This window comes from Humulus lupulus, chromosome 5 (assembly GCF_963169125.1).
Source record: "Humulus lupulus chromosome 5, drHumLupu1.1, whole genome shotgun sequence".
In the NCBI taxonomy this organism is placed as follows: domain Eukaryota; kingdom Viridiplantae; phylum Streptophyta; class Magnoliopsida; order Rosales; family Cannabaceae; genus Humulus; species Humulus lupulus.
In genome coordinates, this window is record NC_084797.1 from 71,291,433 (window position 1) to 71,309,935 (window position 18,503).

The window sequence follows — 18,503 nt, forward strand, 5'->3', positions numbered from 1 at the left end:
AGTGTGAAGAAGCAGAGGATACATGAATGGGGTCAACAATTGGGGTTATATTTGTGTTTGAGGTTGATTTTGATTATGGAGAAGAAGAAAGGCCGAGAGAAGAAGTAATGGGTGAAAACGTATTCAATAATTAAAGAATTAAAGGAATTTTTTATCAAGTAAATTGAATGCAATATGCAATTTTTTAGCGGAGTCAGGAGAACGCAAGATTGAGCTCTGATTTTTTTGGGGATAAGTACTCATGGCCATTGTTTTAAGCTGTCAGGACCACATTACAATATGCAAACAAAAACAAATTATAAACACACAAAAGGCACCAGCAATTATGTTATTAAAATAATAAGTTACCATCAATTAGAAGCTGCATGAACAAGACAAACAAAATTCAAGAAACATATCATGTATAGCTAGATGCATATTACCATATAACATGCACCCAAATGCATATTACCATATATAACACTTGGCTTTTATTGATTTTCTTTTTCTCAGTAAAAGGAAAAGAAAACTATGACTACACTTTGTTCATGGAAATTGTTACGTACATGGAAATTGAATAGAGTACTGCATAAAAATAATATATTACACTCAAAAAGCAACAAAACCAGAGATAAGAGAAAACTTCACTTCTTAATTAGCTAGCATATATGGAGTTAACAGTGTTCATAGAACAGCAAACAAGTGGCCACAATACTCTAAATTTCAAACATATGGTTCCAATTCTATGCGAGGCAAAGAATTCAAGATGAAAAAATAAATATAAAAAGTAACAATGAATTTATAATAGCTAATACAATGCCAATGGAATATAACTAATAAAATAGAAGAACAAATTTACTAAACATAAAAATGAAAGGATCAAGCAGAGTACACACCTCTGTTTCTTTCTGAAGAGACATGAAAGAAGTGACAAGAGACTTTGCATTTGGTCTCTCACGTGCTTCATACTGCAAACAGCGGGAAGCTAAATGCACAAGTTCAGTTCCATCATCATTTGAAAAATTACCCTCTAGAGCAGAATCCATAAGCATCAGAAAATTCTTGCCACGAATTAGATCAAGTGCCTGCAAACAATATAAACCAACAATGTTGATCCAACTTATTATCTAGTTAAAACCAGAGATGTGCTTATGAACTGATGTACATATATTTACTAGTAGTAGTAAGAATAAAGTGTGAACTCACATGACTAGGGGCATATGTTTTCCACTCAGAAGATCCAACAACAACATTCCAAAGCTGTAAACCACACTTTCTGGTGCACTCTACCTGTCAACAAAGAATTGAATCGTATCATGTATATATCATATTGCTACCAGACTAAATTCTCTCAGCTTCATAAAAAAAATATTTTATACTCGTCAGCCAAAGATATCATGAGGAAAATAGTACATCAATGCTTTTTCCATCAACATAATTTTTCTTGGAATTTCCATTACTAAAGTCATGAAGAAATGGCTCTTCAGTTGCAAATATCTAACATAGTGATGCCCGTTCAATGATAATCCACATTAAAAGAACACATTATTTCACTTATTCAAGCAAACAAAAATACCAGTTCTCAGGTACTTCGGAGGAGTGAATGCTAAGTTTGTACCGTAACTCTTGCTGTCCCTGCTATTCTTCATGAGGCCAAAGCAAGATAGTCTGGGATTGCCATCCTGATAATTGATCACAGCCAACTCAATAGTAAATTATTTTAATTAAAAGTGTTAAATAAAAATAAAAACTATATATCAAAGAAACCATTGTTACCTGATCAAATAAAACCCTGTAGGCATTGAGATCATGATACAATGCACGCCCTTTGCTGCTACAGTACTCCAGAGCTTGTGTCAGATGCAAAGCCACCCTCAATCTCATGGCCCATTTCACTGGTTGAGCATCCCCTATAACAGTGCAATCATAAGAAACAAACTATCCAAAAAAAAATCACAAAATCATTCTTAGCTAAATTCAATTCAATTGAGTCGTGAATGAACATTAGAGGTTTATTTGAGAGAAGAAATATCAATTCATAAGCACTACTTTCCATCAATAGCACTTCCAAAATGATAAACAAGCAAGTACTTGGGCAATCAAGGCAATTAAATACCAATATTTCACTTTTAAGTCCCATGAAAAACCTTTTAATAACAAAGATCTTGAATGAAACATCAATTTTATTCAGTCTTAGTCATTTTGAACAAGTCAAAAACCTACAATGCATTTCTATTAATAAATCAAGTTCAAACACACACTCAATTGAAATTTGTAATGTGTCTTGACAAAAATTGATTGGCTCGGACAATATTTAATGCAACAACAGATTTTTCTGATTTATAATAATTGACAGCAATATCGTTTACTAATTTGAAATGAAACTTACAACAAATTTTTCTGATTTACTAATTGGGAGCATAAGAACATTGGTCCATTTAAGATGTATATTTTACAAGATAAATCAGTAATATAGATAATACTACTCAAAGGGAACATACATACCCAACGTGTAACATTCTCAATAGAGTCCACCATGCAGTGAGCATAATCATAAATTGGATAGACCATCAATTATATTAAAAACCAGTACAAATATTAACAAGATTAAACCTAAACTAAAGGGGAAAGGGCTTACCTTCATCAGCTGCAGCAACAGAAACTATAAAAAACAAAAGCAATATCACAAACCAAAGAAATAACCTTTAATAAAAACCAACAAATTAAAGCCCACTTAAAGGATCTTAAAGAACAATACGAATTGAGTGAGCACACAAAAATGTAGAACCATAGAGTCTACTTCAAACCCAGAACCCCAAATCTGTTTTTTTTTTTTCCTTCAAATGCAAACTCCAAAACTGAAAAAATAAGAACCAATCCTAACCAATAAACTAAATCAATTTCATATAACACAACCAGACCTAAGCCAAAAATTGGTAGAAAAATATTAACAAAAATCATAAACTCTTTGTCAATGTCGAAGGAGAAATAAAGATTACCCTTTTTATTTTGCTATTCTTCAACGAGGGAAAAGAGTGAGAGAAAGTTCAAAAAGAAAAAAGCATATGCAAAATAATCTAATGAGCTGCAAGTCATCTCTTTTGCCAAACAAATTGAAACAAAGAATGAAAAAATCGCTTTCTAAATCAAAGAAAGACTCACCTCAACTACTGTGTGGAAGACATCAGCCCTGAAAAAAATCCCACTGACCCTCCAAGAATGGCGACCTGATTAGCTTGAACAAGTAAAAATCCCATAAAAATTGAAGCTTGGAAAAAACCCCAGAATCCTTAAACCGAATAAATAAATAGTCCCAAATTCAAAGCTCAAATGCTAGGTCTTATCAACTACAATACACAAATTCTTAAAACTTGAGACTCACAGCAAGAAGAAGGGATTCTTTAGCGGTTAGCCTCTCCATTTCTTGGGCGTAAGCAGCTGGAGCTCCTCCCTGTACAACCTGCTGGACCATTGCTCTGCAAGTCAATCTCCGTCGGAGTCGGAGAGACATGGGGAGGGAAGTCGTGGTAGATGAGACGGAGGAAGACATTGAACAATAGGAACAGATTGTAGAGACAACAGATAGCTGGTACAAGACCGTGGTAGACCCACGAGTCGAGCCACGCTGTAGACCCACCGCCGCAAGCACCGTCACACCCACGAGCCAGCCACGCCGTAGACCCAAGAGTCGAGCCTCCCTATCACACGACCCAAGCCGCAGGCCCCATCACCTTGTTACACACCTGCAACAAACAGAGAGAAAGAAAGAAAAATTGAACGAGTGAGAGAGAGAGAGAGAGAGTTACTGAGTGTGAGAGAGAAACAGAGGAGGCGTGTAGAGTAATTAGGGATTCAACCTTAGAGATTGCTTTTGTGTTTCATTTGGCGCCTCTGTATTTCATTTACCGCCCATTTTCTGTGTCTTTTTCTATTACCATGCGACAATAACACTTATTAAAATATGCTATATTTTAATGTAATATATGGGCATAATTGTTGTAGTGAAGAGTCCTAGGTTATCTCAAGAAAACCAAAGGACTAAGCCTTCACTACTCCAAATTTCCTTCGATATTAGAAGGACATACAGATGCAAGTTGGATATCCAATCTTGGGGACAACTTGTCCACAACTGGTTGGGTATTTGCACTTGGTGGAGGTGCAATTTCTTGGGGTTCCAAGAAACAAACCTGTATATCTCATTCCACTATGGAAGCAGAGTTCATAGCTCTAGCTGCTACCGGCAAAGAGGCCGAATGGTTAAGGGATCTGTTGATAGAGATTCCCCTAATCAAAGATAATGTATCTACTATATCGATACATTGTGATAGCCAAGCAACATTGGCTAGAGCATACAACGACGTGTATAATGGGAAGTCTAGACATATTAGTCTAAGACATGGATATGTAAGAGAATTGATTCAAAGAGGAGTCATCTCAATATCCTATGTGAGAACAAGTGAAAATATGGCAGCTCCTTTCACTAAGGCACTAACGAGGGATTTAGTGGCTGCATCATCTCGAGGGATGGGACTTAAACTCCCTAAAGAGATTCACGATTGATGGTAACCTATCTTAACACTAGTTATTCAACTAGTGTTAGGTTCAATAGGTAATAACAAGTCAATCAAGTGAATATTAGTTGTACTTAAAACAAGTCTCATATGAGATATTGAGTACTTGTGTGTTACCAAGTGGAGGGTTAAAACCGAAAGGTTTTTTTATAGAATTCAGTCTTGTAAAGACAAGTATTATTGGTAACAAAATACTGTAAGAATTCTACCTACATGGACCTAGGGGTGGTGCCGCCTCTAATGAGAATTGGGAGTATTCTCAAGAATGTCCATGAATGGAAAGTGCACATGGCCATTACCGGTGCAAAGCGAGACATAGAGGTCTCAAGTGAAGATCGCAAAGGTGTGTGTGTTATCACCGATTTGTTATCATGAAAAGATGGTTCAATGCCTAGTGCAACCAAATTTTCGACAAATTTTGTGATAATTACACTATAGTAAAGTTCAAGTTGAAAAACACTTTTCTTTATGCACTAATGCAATGACTCCTATAAGAGAGAGCTCTTATTTAATCAAGTGGGGGATATATTATATTTCAAAATATAATGATTGATTAAATAAGTGTTACAATAGATAACTATTTAATCTAGTGGGGGAATGTTATATTATTTTATAATATAATGTAATATTATATTATATTATAATATAATATTTTAGATTAAATAAATGTGACAAAGAGTGTCACATATTGTAACATATAATAGAGAGTTACAATATTTAGATATATGAGATATATCCAAATAATGTAACATATTTGGTGTTACAAATTGTAACTTCCAAATATTACCCTTTATTGTGTAAATTTGTTGTTACACAATATTGAGATGAATTTCATAAAGCCATATGTGATATGGCTGTTAGAGATATGCTTTTAACCCCAATAATGTGTTTTGGGAGTTACAAAATCATTTGGGAGGGTTTGGAACCGTTTGGAAAAACAGCACATTTTTTGTGCTGAAATTGGTCGATGGCCATGGCCACTGAATGTTGGTGGTCGCAGCCTGTGGGATAGAGCCTAGTGGCCGTGGCCACTAATGTCTCTGGCCGCGGCCACAAGCCAAAAACAGACCAAATTTTTAGTTTTTTCAATCTTTGTTGAACGACTCAAAAAACTCAAATAACTCCCAAATCTTTTTTTTAATTCCATATTAATCCAATTAAACATTGGTAACAACCATGGGGGTTGGTGGAATTTGAAATTCAAAGGGTGTCTCTAAACTCTATAAATAGGAGCCTATAGCTCACTTGTAAGACACAATATTTCTATCCATTAGAGCACTTGGATAGAAACACCTTGCGACTTGATAATTCCAGAAAGCATTTCCAATATCTGAGAGAGATCCCTTAGTGCTTGAGTTAGGGGGAAATAAGCTTTTGGACAAAGGTTTTATACCTTGTTCAAGTTGGTGATCCCCAACACTCTTCACTTAGGTTGTGTAAGTGAGAGTTTTCTTTGTTTTGTTCTTACAATTTCCTCTATTGCTTTTCTTCTCATTCCTCTTGTTTTATTTACTTGTAATTTTGTTTAGAGTTGTAATCATCTCTTCTTTTGTTCCAAACACTTTTACTTTTTTTGTAATCTTTTGCTTAGAGTTGTATTTTTCACTATTCCATTCTTCTTCTCTTCTTCTTCTTCTTCTATTTTGTTTATTTGAACTTTTAGTTATAGAGTTGTAACCTTATTTAATCAATCTATATTTATTTGTAATATTACTGCATAGAGTTGTAATATTCTTACCCATATCACTTGAGGCAATATATATTTTCCTAACAGTAGATAATTGAATTAGCTTTCTAACGGTATAAAGATGGTCTAAATCGGAGTCATACAACTCCAATTATGTTGATTTTACTACAGGTGAGTTTAGAGTTACGAGATTTAAGAAGTTAGAAGTTAGGATTCTATTTTTATTTTATTTTTTAATTTTTAAAACAAGCTTTGACTCCTTAGACCTACCTCTGAACGATTTGACCGGGTCCTAAGCCTTTGACTGATGAATATTCAAATATTTTCAATTAAATTCATTATTTTTATTCAAAGCCAAAAAGAAGATTTTTATTCCTAGAACTCCATAAATAGAACTTAGAACCTAGCCCTTCTCCTCACTCTTCACCTGTGATGAGACTCCAAGGTGCTAGTACTACCATAGAGTGATAAACACTTGGGTTGGGAAAAAGCTTTGCCATTCTTAAGCTTTATAAAATACTTGGGAAGTGAGGTTTAGTGTATTTCGGTATTGGAGTTAGACCAATCCATAAGGTCAACTAAGGTACTCCTATTCTTTAATTCCAATTCTTTAAAACTCTTTAGTTTTCTTTAGTTTCTTTTATTCAGATCCTAACTTTCATTATTGGTTCTTGATTAGGTTCTTGAAACTTAAGTTCTTTCTTGGTATGTTTCTTCTTGATGGTTTAGTTTCCACATTCATTCTTTATTCTTTAGAAATACTCACCATTTGTATTGTTGGTTTTAGAAGTGTTCCAAATCCCGTCCTTGTTCTCATATCCCGGTGTTGGTAAGAAAAATAGGATAGATTTTATGTGCTTATATGTTATGTTATGTTTATGTTTATGTTATGTTATATGTTTATGCTATGATATGTATATGTATGATATGTTTTAGTTCTTGGGTATATGTTTTGTTTAGATAACAAGCATATAATTTGTTTAGATAACAAATAGCTTGTTTAGATAACAAGTCCCAATAATATATTCCTTGGGCATATGATTTGTTTAATTAACAAGCCTCATAAATTTATATGACTTGTTTAGATAACTAGCCCTGTAGAATTATGGGCATATGATTGCCTAGCTAGCAAGCCCCAAGAAGTATGATGGCCATTGTAATAGATATTTTTGTAGCCATATGTTTTATAATGTATGCTTATGATATATGATATATGTTTTAGATAGTCTTATAATCATTTATAGTATTTGATGTAGTCTTATGCTTATGTTTACGATGTATATTTTTTTTTTAGTAAATTTTCCTTGCTGGGCATTAGGCTCATTCCTTTATTTTAGTGTGATGCAGGAAAATGATTATGGAGGCAGAAGGATTCTTGGTAGCATGGCATGTGTGTTGAGGATGAATGGAATGAATGGGCTGCATGTCGATCGAGGATGACATTTATTTTAGTCTTTTGAAATATGTCTCTTTTGTAATTCTGCATTCAATTTTTTTTAACTTGTTTTTAAAGCTATGTTTTATGTTTTGTAAACAATGGGATCCCATACCATATCACATTTTATTTTACATTTTTAATAAAGACATGCTACTTCTTATATTTTGGGTTTTCAATAAAGGCATGTTATTTCTTATGTTTGTATCGAAATAGTAGCTATGTCTAGTATTTTTAATGGTCCAAGGTCTTAGAAATAGTTGGGTCATTACAAACCTCTAGCCTCACCAAGGTCTGTAGCCCCAAACTCCAGCCCAAGTTTTCCTGAGCTAAATCTTCAAAATTCCTCAAGAGGTGGTGAAAGATGACCAAACCGATTGGAGGAGAAGAGAGTAAGTCTAAGTGTTCTGTTTTCTCTTCTTTCTTTCTTCTTTCAGTTTCTACTTCTTTTTAACAATTCCACTAAGTCCTAAAAGCTGAATATAACGTATCCTTTTGAAGTCAAATGACCATATTACCTTCCCAATTATAACTAAATCTTTAAGTCCTTCTAAGGACATTTTGGTCATTATTCCCTGTTCCTGCTAATTCCTCGAGTGCCCCTATTAATTACCACTTACATCCCGACACCTAACTAATCACCAATTATATTCCTCAATATCAAACGGTCTCCTATATATTTCTAAGTTCCTAGAAATATGTAATGACCCACTAATCTAGACTCTTGGACCATTATCGAACTATACATACAAATTCTTACTAAAACATACATTTGCGAAAATACCACAATTTATTATAAACTTGTAGAAACAAAGGTTACTTTCACAAAATAAGTAGGATATGGGTACCCATTGTCTTTAAAACAAAAATAACTTAAAGTAAAAAGAGTTACATAGAAAATGCGGAAAATACATTTAAAACCATAAAAAAACATAAACAAGACTACATCCTCGAATCGAATAACGCTCGGCCCCTTGACTCCATTCACCATCGATACACATCCTCTAAGCGTCCACGAATCTTACCGCCTCTTAAAGCTATTTTCCTGCACATAAAACAGAAAGGAATGAGCCTAATGCCCAGCAAGGAAAATCTAACACATAGTCATACACATAAATTTCATAATAAACGTAAAGACATATCATAACACATAATACACTTATTATAATGGCCATTATTACTTGGGGTCCCATAGACTAAACAAGCTTATGCCCATGAGATTAGTGGGGTCCTACCAGCTAAATAGGCATATGCCCACAATCTTTTTGGGGTCTTGTTAGTCAAATAGGGCATAAGCCCAAGCCTACAAACATACACATTCATAACATATTCATAACATATCATAACATAACGCATAAGATAACATAAACATAAACATATAGATTCTAGCCTATTTTCCTTACCAAAGTTACCGGGATATAATGGACTGAGTTGGGACTTTTGGAACACTCCTAAAACCATAAGAAAGAGTGAGTCTAAAGAAGGAAAGAGATGAAAAGGAAATGGGAAGACTAAACCATTTGAGAAACATGCTTACCGAAACTTATGTGCTCAAGAACTTAGATTCCCTAACCAAAATAGAGATTAAGGTTAGAGATTGAGTAGAAGACTATGAGAAAGGAAATAACATAATAAAGAAATGAACTAGAGTTTTGGTTACCTCAAAGACTTGCAAGATCAATCTAACCACAACCGAAATACTAACGAACCTCACTTCCCAAAGTGTTTGATAAGCTAAAGATGATTAAGCTTATGACTTTCCCACCCAAGTGTTTAACTCTCACACTCTCCTAGCACTTGCAGCTTCTGAACTTAGAGTAAAAGGTGAATAATGGCTGGGTACTGGGTCCTATTTATAGAGTTTGGGAGTGAAAGTATCTTGATTTTACTTGAATAAAAATAATGGCTTTTTAGGTGAAAATCATTTGAATAATCGTTCAGCAGAGGCTGAAGACTCGTTCAAAAGATGCTGGACTTATGGAGGAGTTTGAATGGCTGAAAGGAAAAGAATTCAAAAGTGTTTGAATTTATGCTGGAGGAGGCGATATATCGCCCCCTATAGGCGATATATCGCCTGGGCCATTGTTCCCGAGGCGACCGTGCATCGATTCGTGTTTTCTGTATCTACGTGCTGCGATATATCGCCCCCTATAGCTGCGATATATCGACACACGCTGAATATTTAAACACGAAATTACACATTTTTAGCTAAGTTTGAATGGAGTAAACAGCCTTGACTAAGCCCTCAACGTATTCAAAGCTGCTGACTGACCCTATAACATTCAAACTTTACTCCTTATTAAATTTAATCCTAAAAAATACTTAATCCTTAATCACCATTCATAACATGTGCTTAAAATCCTATTGGTTGATATCTAAACCTTATAGTATAATAAATATAATCCTTAATATCAGTCACATTAATCAAACCTCAAGTTATACTTAATATTCTTAAACTATAGATTAAACTTAGAAAATCTATAAGTACTACTATGAGTGTCCAAATAATTCCCGGTCTGAACCAAAAATCCATAGTTACAAAGATAATGCTATAAATACTATCATACTATTATCTATCTTAGCTAAGTAAAGTTCTTGGACTCTACAAAATACCCCCAGACTCACCCCGAGCCGGGCATAAATCCCCGCCGTGACTTTTCTGCTAAACCACTCACTAGGATCGCCTCAAGTCACAAGTTACAAATATATCCACATAATAATGTGGTCTCAACAATTTATCACAAATATTTACATTTATGCCCTCAACGGCCAAAATTATGAATATACCCTTATAACCTAAACAAGGCCTACATGCATACTAGTACATATAGTCATGCATCACATTTATCCAATTAGTCATATAAGCATGTATTTAATCATTTAAATCACTCATAATCCAGTTATTCCTTCCCGGCATACTAATCAAGGCCCTTAAGCCTTATTAGTAATTTTGGGTCGTTACAGTTGTCATCTTTTATGCACTCTTTATTTTCCTACCATCAAGAGAAAAAATCAAATAAGAATAAAAATAAATGAAAATATGGTCAAATAGGAAACTTACCCTTTTTCTGTTTGGACTAGTAATTGCCTTAGGTTAGATAAAAGGGGAATAAAGAAATAGAGGAGCCATTTTTGCTTGGGATGCCAAATTCAAGAGAAGAAAAGAGAGAGAGGAGAGGCACGAATTCTAGAGAGAGAGAGAGAGAAGAGAAAGAAGGAGAAGAGAAGAGGAAGAAGGGTAGGGTTTCGATAACCACTAGGTACGTGCTTATGTTTTGGTGTTTTTAAATCCATAGTCATGGATCTTCTTCTTCTTGAAATGTAAGAAATAATTTGTGGTTTTTCTTTCTTGTTCTTGTGGTGTTCGAAATCCCTAGGGGAAGTGATCAAGGGTGGTAGTCGAATTGAGTTTTTGAACTCTATCAGAGGTAATTGATCACTAGCTTTTGTTTTGGTTTTGTGTCTATATCTAATGGATTGTTGATGTTTTGGTTCCTATTTAAATTTTGCTATGTATTGATTTAGGTGGTCATTGAGATACTTGAATATGATGTATGATGATTTTGGTATTTTATGTTCATGTTCATGGGGGTTTCGACCATGCATGATGTAGGGAATTCTTATCATTTTTTTGTGTGTTGCTATGTTGGATTCATGTTCTAAGGTTTTTGTTTTCTCATGAGCTCTGAAATCTCCTTTGAATTTGAGAGATGATTATGATATTTTTGAAAGCATGATGGGTTTAAATGAGGAATCTTTTTGTATATTCTTGTGTAGACCTAATGATTTATTTTCTTAAAAAGGGCATGAAAAATTAGTGATATATTTTTAAAATAGAACTATGGATGTTTCGACCTTGTGATATGTTTTAAGGTGGTTTGATTAATTATTGTATGATAATGGTAATATTAAATTCTTAAAAGAGGTGTAGAAACATTCTAGGGTTTGTGTTTAAATTGTGTTGATTAAACATGTATGATTATTGTATGAGTTTTGTGAAGCAAGATGTAGAATGATGAATTTCATGACTTAATATGCTTGCTGATTTTTGTGTTTAAATGATGAGAAATTTGGTGAAATAATGATCTGCAGCATAAATATTTTTGCAAGTGCTATGATGATTTTATGAAATTAAAAGAGTATTTTAATTTACATTAAAATTATATTTTTTCTCAAATAAATAACTACATTTTTTATATATTTTATAAAGAAAATATGAGTTTTAATTCCAAGATGGTGATTTTTGAGGGTTTAATTTGTTGCTGGAAGTCTTTGTAAAAATTACGAAATGTCTTTTAAATGAAAGGAAATTTGTGTGTATGTTGAAATAAATTAATACCCTAAACTATATATAAATTAAAATAAAATTTTAAATGTAACCTTGAATGCTCACATGTTAATAAATATGGTTTTCTTTATTTTAATTAAGAAAAATGTTGAGTTTAGATTCACTTGTGATTTTAAACAAAATAAATGGTGACTGAAAGTTTAGTTTACTAAATTAAAAATAATTATTTTGGTTATCACATATGATTTTACACTACATAAATTAAGCCTTAAATAATACAAGCAAAAATATATTTTTCTCACCCTTAAAACTATATTTTATATTTTTCTCACATCAAATCTTGTAATTTTATCCATTTAAATAAAGTGTTATTTTCTAAGGGAAACATGATATTTATAAGTACTTTTAGATAATTTCAAGCTTTTGTTATTTTTTAAGTAATTTAAAAATAATAAATATAATTATTATTTTTTTATTATGGCTAAATAAATTATTTTTTATGAAATAAAAATAATGTCTTAAGAGATTTAATCAACTTAGGAATTCAAAAGAAATAAATAATAGTGAGGAGATTATGTTACTAAATCTTTATTTTGAAAATGTTAGAAATAAGCGTGTAGATTATCGTTTTTAAAGTCACTTTTTAACAATGCTCACACGTATGCATGGCGCATGCAAATGCACTTTTACGTTAAAAAATATGTCTATTATTCAACCATATAATTTTTACTTAAAAACCATGCATGGATAATAGGTAGAATTGGCATTATTCTTTTGTGATTCTATGTGAAAAATGTGCATTTTTGGAAATTATGTGTAAATTGCACCATGTATGCATGGCCCATGCACACATGGGATATGTGAGTTGGACACAAGAAAATCTTATGTGATGCTAAAGAATGCTATTTGATTATAGATATAGGCTCGTTGTGAAGTTTTTGCAATTTTTGCTTTGCTCGGACCTGAGGTAAGGACGTTAATTAGAATTCTATTTATTTATGCTATGAACGGTAAGATGGGTTTGTTTGAGGTTAAACGTTATGTATGATGATGTACCATGTGATATGAAGTATGAAATGCTATTTTGAGATGATATGATGAATTTGATGAATCATGTATTTCCTTTGTGTTGATATGACTGAAATGCATGTATTTTGTATGTTGTATGAAAAGCAAATGGTTGTAAGCGTGTTGAACGCGATACGACAAAGGGGTTACTAAGGATATATAGACGTAACCCGAGTTACTAAGGATATAAAGACGTAATTAATAGGGCGAACGCGCCGAGGTTATTCAAGGACTATAGCCTCTTGTTTACCTCAAGATGTGACATGGACAAGAGAGAGGGTCATGTTCACAAAGATATGATGATGATGTTTATGATGATGATGTTTGAATATGTTAATGATATATGATGCGTGCTAATGATGAATGGTGTATGATGATAACGTTTATGTACGATGTATGATGATGACGTTAAGTACGATGTACGTATATGATGTTGTAGGAGTCTTACGATATGATTACGTTTTGTTGTGTTTTTCTTTCTTTGTTGTTTGTACTTCCTTACTGGGCTGTTAACTCACCCCCTTACTTTCCCCTTTCAAGTAATAAATAGGGTTTCTCTTTGGCACGCGTGGTGATGTGGGGAGTTCTGACATCAGAGTGTGTATGGCGTGGGGGTATCCTATGGGCGAGTAAAAGATCAACTTAAACGCCAATTTTAAAGAATGATGTTATGTTTTATTTTGGTTTCAGAATTATCAATGGGACTTGAACTATATTTATTTTTAAAAACGTTGCATGATAACTTTTTTTTTATTTTAAACTATTGGGCCCAACTTGCATGTTTTAGCAATGCCCCACTGGAATTTTCATATAATATGAGGTTTTCTTCTATAAGTTTATTAGCATGGAGATGCTTTACAAAGTATTAGTCTAGGGCGTTTTACACGAAAGGGGTAAGAGCACTTTACTTCTTTGGTTTGGAGAAAATGAAAAGAGGACTCTAGTTCGTGTTTCTTTCTCTGAATGCTAAAATGCAAAAGTGAATGAAGTAGGGAAGAAGAAAAGGTATATTTAGGAGAGAAGAATTGTAAAAGGCGAACGAATCTGAGCCCTTGATCTGAGTTAAAGGTGATCTAAGGGATCAAATTTGATTCCAAAAGTTGGCGGCAATAAGAGAATGGGAAAGGACATGTGCAGATAAAAGGGTACTCGAGTACTCTCGGTAAGTGCTGACGGTGAAATCTCGTCCACGAAATTAGGTCGGAAAACTCAAAGGTAAATGCGACGATGTTTAAATAAAAACTTAGAATGAACTTATGGAAGGATGAACACATATGAACAATGGAGTGAAAAATGTATATTGCTTAATAGCCTCTGCATACAATGAATTTTCCAACCCCCTCATTTGAGGGGTCCAAGCCTATTTATAGATGGGCTCTAATGGCCTTTGATACAAGGTGGTCCCAAGGGACAAATTCATACATTGGTACTCTGTCAGAGTAGTGGTGCATGGATACATTAGCAGGAGAGTGATTTCAGGGGTAGTGGTGTCGGCTCCAGTACATGGTCAGAATCCGTGGGGATGTCTCCACCACCTACTGAGTACGAGTGTCAGAGGTTGTCTTGTGTGGACCGCAGCAAGTAATTCACTTGTATGACCACTACTTGTCTGACAGGGGCTCAGCATCCGTACTCTGTCTAACTTGGTGTGAATCGCTACGAGGCACCTCTAATGTACCCTTATACATTATTCTAAGGTGCTTGGAAGTTATGGACCTTGCGGGATGGCTCCATGAAAATGAGCCGAGAGGTATCTCGTGATGCCTTCGTTGGGACACCCCCAGCAATCCTTGTGATGGGTGGTCATGCGAGGCGAGACCCCTAGGCGCGCGAGACGGCACTTAGGTGAGGCGAGGGTCATGGCTGCGTGAAGCGCGAGACCATGGCTGCATGAGGCGCGAGGTCGTAAGAGCATGAGGCGCGAGGTCGTGGCTGCATGAGACGCGAGGTCGTAGGAGAACCTGTGCGAGACGGCGCCTGGGAGAGGTCCCTTGAAGCGAGGCCATGACCACGACCCTTGGTGTGAGGCCTTGGTGGTGTCGCGAGGCCGTGGGCGCGCGGGTCTCTTGGAGCGAGGCCATGACCACGACCCTTGGTGGGAGGCCTTGGTGGTGTCACGAGGCCATGGGCGCGCGGGTCTCTTGGAGCGAGGCCATGACCACAAACCTTGGTGGTGTCGCGAGGCCGTGGGCGCGCGGGTCTCTTGGAGCGAGGCCATGACCACGGCCCTTGGTGCGAGGCCTTGGTGGAGTCGCGAGGCCGTGGGCGCGCGGGTCCCTTGGAGCAAGGCCATTACCACGGCCCTTGGTGCGAGGCCTTGGTGGTGTCACGAGGCCGTGGGCGTGCGGGTCCCTTGGAGCGAGGCCATGACCACGGCCCTTGGTGCAAGGCCTTGCTAGTGTCGCGAGGCCATGGGCGCGCGAGTACTCCAGGTGTGCGAGGTGTGTAGCACTTGGCCTCGCTATGCGAGGCTGTAGGTTGGTGCAAGGGTTCGATGTTGTGTGAGGCTCTGCATGGTGCGAGACCCTCGGATGTGCAAGGCGCGAGGCCCTTGGGTCCTCAGGGGAATCTTCTCGAAGTCCTCCTATGAGACATGGGTCCCGCATGGGGCAAAATATTGGGTTTCTTGATTTGAGGCTAGCGAGAGTAAACCTCAATTTTTTCTCTTTAGTGGATTTTTGGCATCCACACTTGCCCCCCAGTCTATAGGGGCCTTTAGGCGTTCTTGTAGACTCTTCTCTTCCTTTTTATCATTCTCTTATTCTTCTTCTTCTTCTCTTTTTTTTTTATTTTTTATTTTTTATTATATTTATCATGTTCGAGGCCCTTTGGAACCCACGCGAAAGGGGGTTCGGTAGGTCTTTCTTTGGTTCACCTTGATTGTATCTATAAGGATATATTGACCCCTTGGGTTCTAGTTATCCTTTTATATATTTTTGCGCGCGTGTATTATATCTTGCGAGAAGCGTCCTTCTCGTCATTAGGCATAGTACTATTTTTGCAAGCGTCTTCTTTGAGACCCTTTTTGCAAGCATCTTCTTTGAGACCCTTTTTGGAAGCGTCTACTTTGAGACCATTTTTGCTAGCGTCTACTTTTGAGACCATTTTTGCAAGCATCTACTTTGGAGACCCTTTTCGCAAGCGTCTATTTTTGAGATGTTCTCCCCTCGGGTCGGGACTTTCATGGCTAGATGGTCTTCGTTCAATCTCAAACTTGGCCAGCGACCCCTCTAGCACGATGCCCCCTTCTATATGGAATCTTCAGACGTGTTGGTAGTAGGGCAACTGGAGGAAGGTTTGCTTTCTTCCACATAGAAGTTCTTATGGCCCTCTTCCACACGTATGTACTTCTGTGCTCTCCCGAAGAAGTCATCCAAATTCGTAACTTCTCTTTTGAGCATGTTCCCCCACAACTTGCTTCCTGGATGAACTCCGGCTGTAATAGCCATCTTGTGCTCCGCTTTGGTTAAACCTCCCACCTTTGTTGCTTCTATACTGAACCTATGGATGTAGTCCTTCAGACTTTCATTCTCGCCTTGTTTTATGTTAACGAGGCTGGTAGTTGGCATGACGTAATCACACGCTGCATGGTGTTGCTGAAGAAATTCATCAGAGAATTGTTGCCATGACTCGATTGTTCCTGGCCTTAACCTCTTGAACCACTTGTACGCCACTCCTTTAAGCGTAACAACGAAGCAATGACACTTTGCCCTGTCGTTGACCCCTCTTAACCTCATCAAGTTATTGAAGGAGTCTAAGTGATATTTTGGGTCTGTAGTACCCTCGTACGGAGTCATGCGAGGCTCTCTGAAGCCAGTGGGCATTCGCTCAGCCTGAATCTCCCTTGTGAAGGGTGAATCACATTCGAACTCTTCGTCATCCATGTGCCCCCCAAGTGCAGTGGTGATCTTGCCTCGAGGGCATCGCATTTTGGTGTCTAGTCCCCTCCTTTTTTTGCATAAGGAGTTTGGCGGGTTCTCGGGCTGATCCCTTGCCTTGGTTGTGTCCCTCGGGGGAACCGCGGGGGGTACGTCTCTTACTTCTGACCTCTCCCCATGGAGCTCTTTTCTTAGGCCGGGGGGTGCCTCTTTTGAGGGGACTTCAGCCTCGTTCTTACGACAATCACCTTCCCTCTGCCTTTGCTCCTGGGAACATTTCGTTGGCCTAGGTCCCCCCTGGTACTTTGTCTGGGGGGTTTTACTGGTGGAAAGTTGGGTTTCCCCACCGTCTACGGGGACAGTGCTTTCCCCTTTTTCATGCTCCTTCCCTTTACGCTTAGGGAGGGGTAGGCTTGACTTCCCTTGCAGTAGGTCGTTTAAAACCTCCTGCATGTTCTCTATCGTGGTTTCCAGCCTTCGAGTCTTTTTATGCAACTCGTGAATCTCATCCTTGTAGAAGCGCGTCCTTGAGCTGGAACTTACCGAGCGTACCCCAGGACCCTTGCCTGGCCAGTGCGTCGAGGGATCGGGGTCCTGGTGGCCTAAGCGTGGGGTCAACCGGGGCCAGTTAAGTGGATACACTAGTGGCTCTGAATGACCACCGTCAGGCTGGATAGCTGGGGACGATGCTTCCCTCTCCTCCCCTGGGGGAAGAGGTTCTTCCGGCCCACCTCCATGCTCGGGCGGAGGGGGGTCTTTCTTGGAAGCCCTCCACTCTACTTCGTCTCGGCGAACCTCAACCTCTTGTATTGGTCTTAGGCATTTTGAACGTCTTAGCATTTTTCTTTGTTGGAAGTGATGGAAGAACACTGGCTTGATGCTTGTTCTTCCCACAGACGGCGCCAAACTGTTGACGGTGAAATCTTGTCAACGAAATTAGGTCGGAAAACTCAAAGGTAAATGCGATGATGTTTAAATAAAAACTTAGAATGAACTTATGGAAGGATGAACACAGATGAACAATGGAGTGAAAAATGTATATTGCTTAATAGCCTCTGCATACAATGAATTTTCCAACCCCCTCATTTGAGGGGTCAAGCCTATTTATAGATGGGCTCTAATGGCCTCTGATACAAGGTGGTCCCAAGGGACAAATTCATACATTGGTACTCTGTCAGAGTAGTGGTGCATGGATACATTAGCAGGAGAGTGGTTTCAGGGGTAGTGGTGTCGGCTCCAGTACATGGTCAGAATCCGTGGGGATGTCTCCACCACCTACTGAGTACGAGTGTCAGAGGTTGTCTGGTGTGGACCGCAGCAAGTACTTCACTTGTATGGCCACTACTTGTCTGACAGGGGCTCAGCATCCGTACTCTGTCTAACTTGGTGTGAATCGCTACGAGGCACCTCTAATGTACCCTTATACATTATTCTAAGGTGCTTGGGAGTTATGAACCTTGCGGGATGGCTCCATGAAAATGAGCCGAGAGGTATCTCGTGATGCCTTCGTCGGGACACCCCCAGCAATCCTTGTGATGGGTGGTCATGCGAGGCAAGGCCCCTAGGCGCGCGAGACGGCACCTAGGTGAGGCGAGGG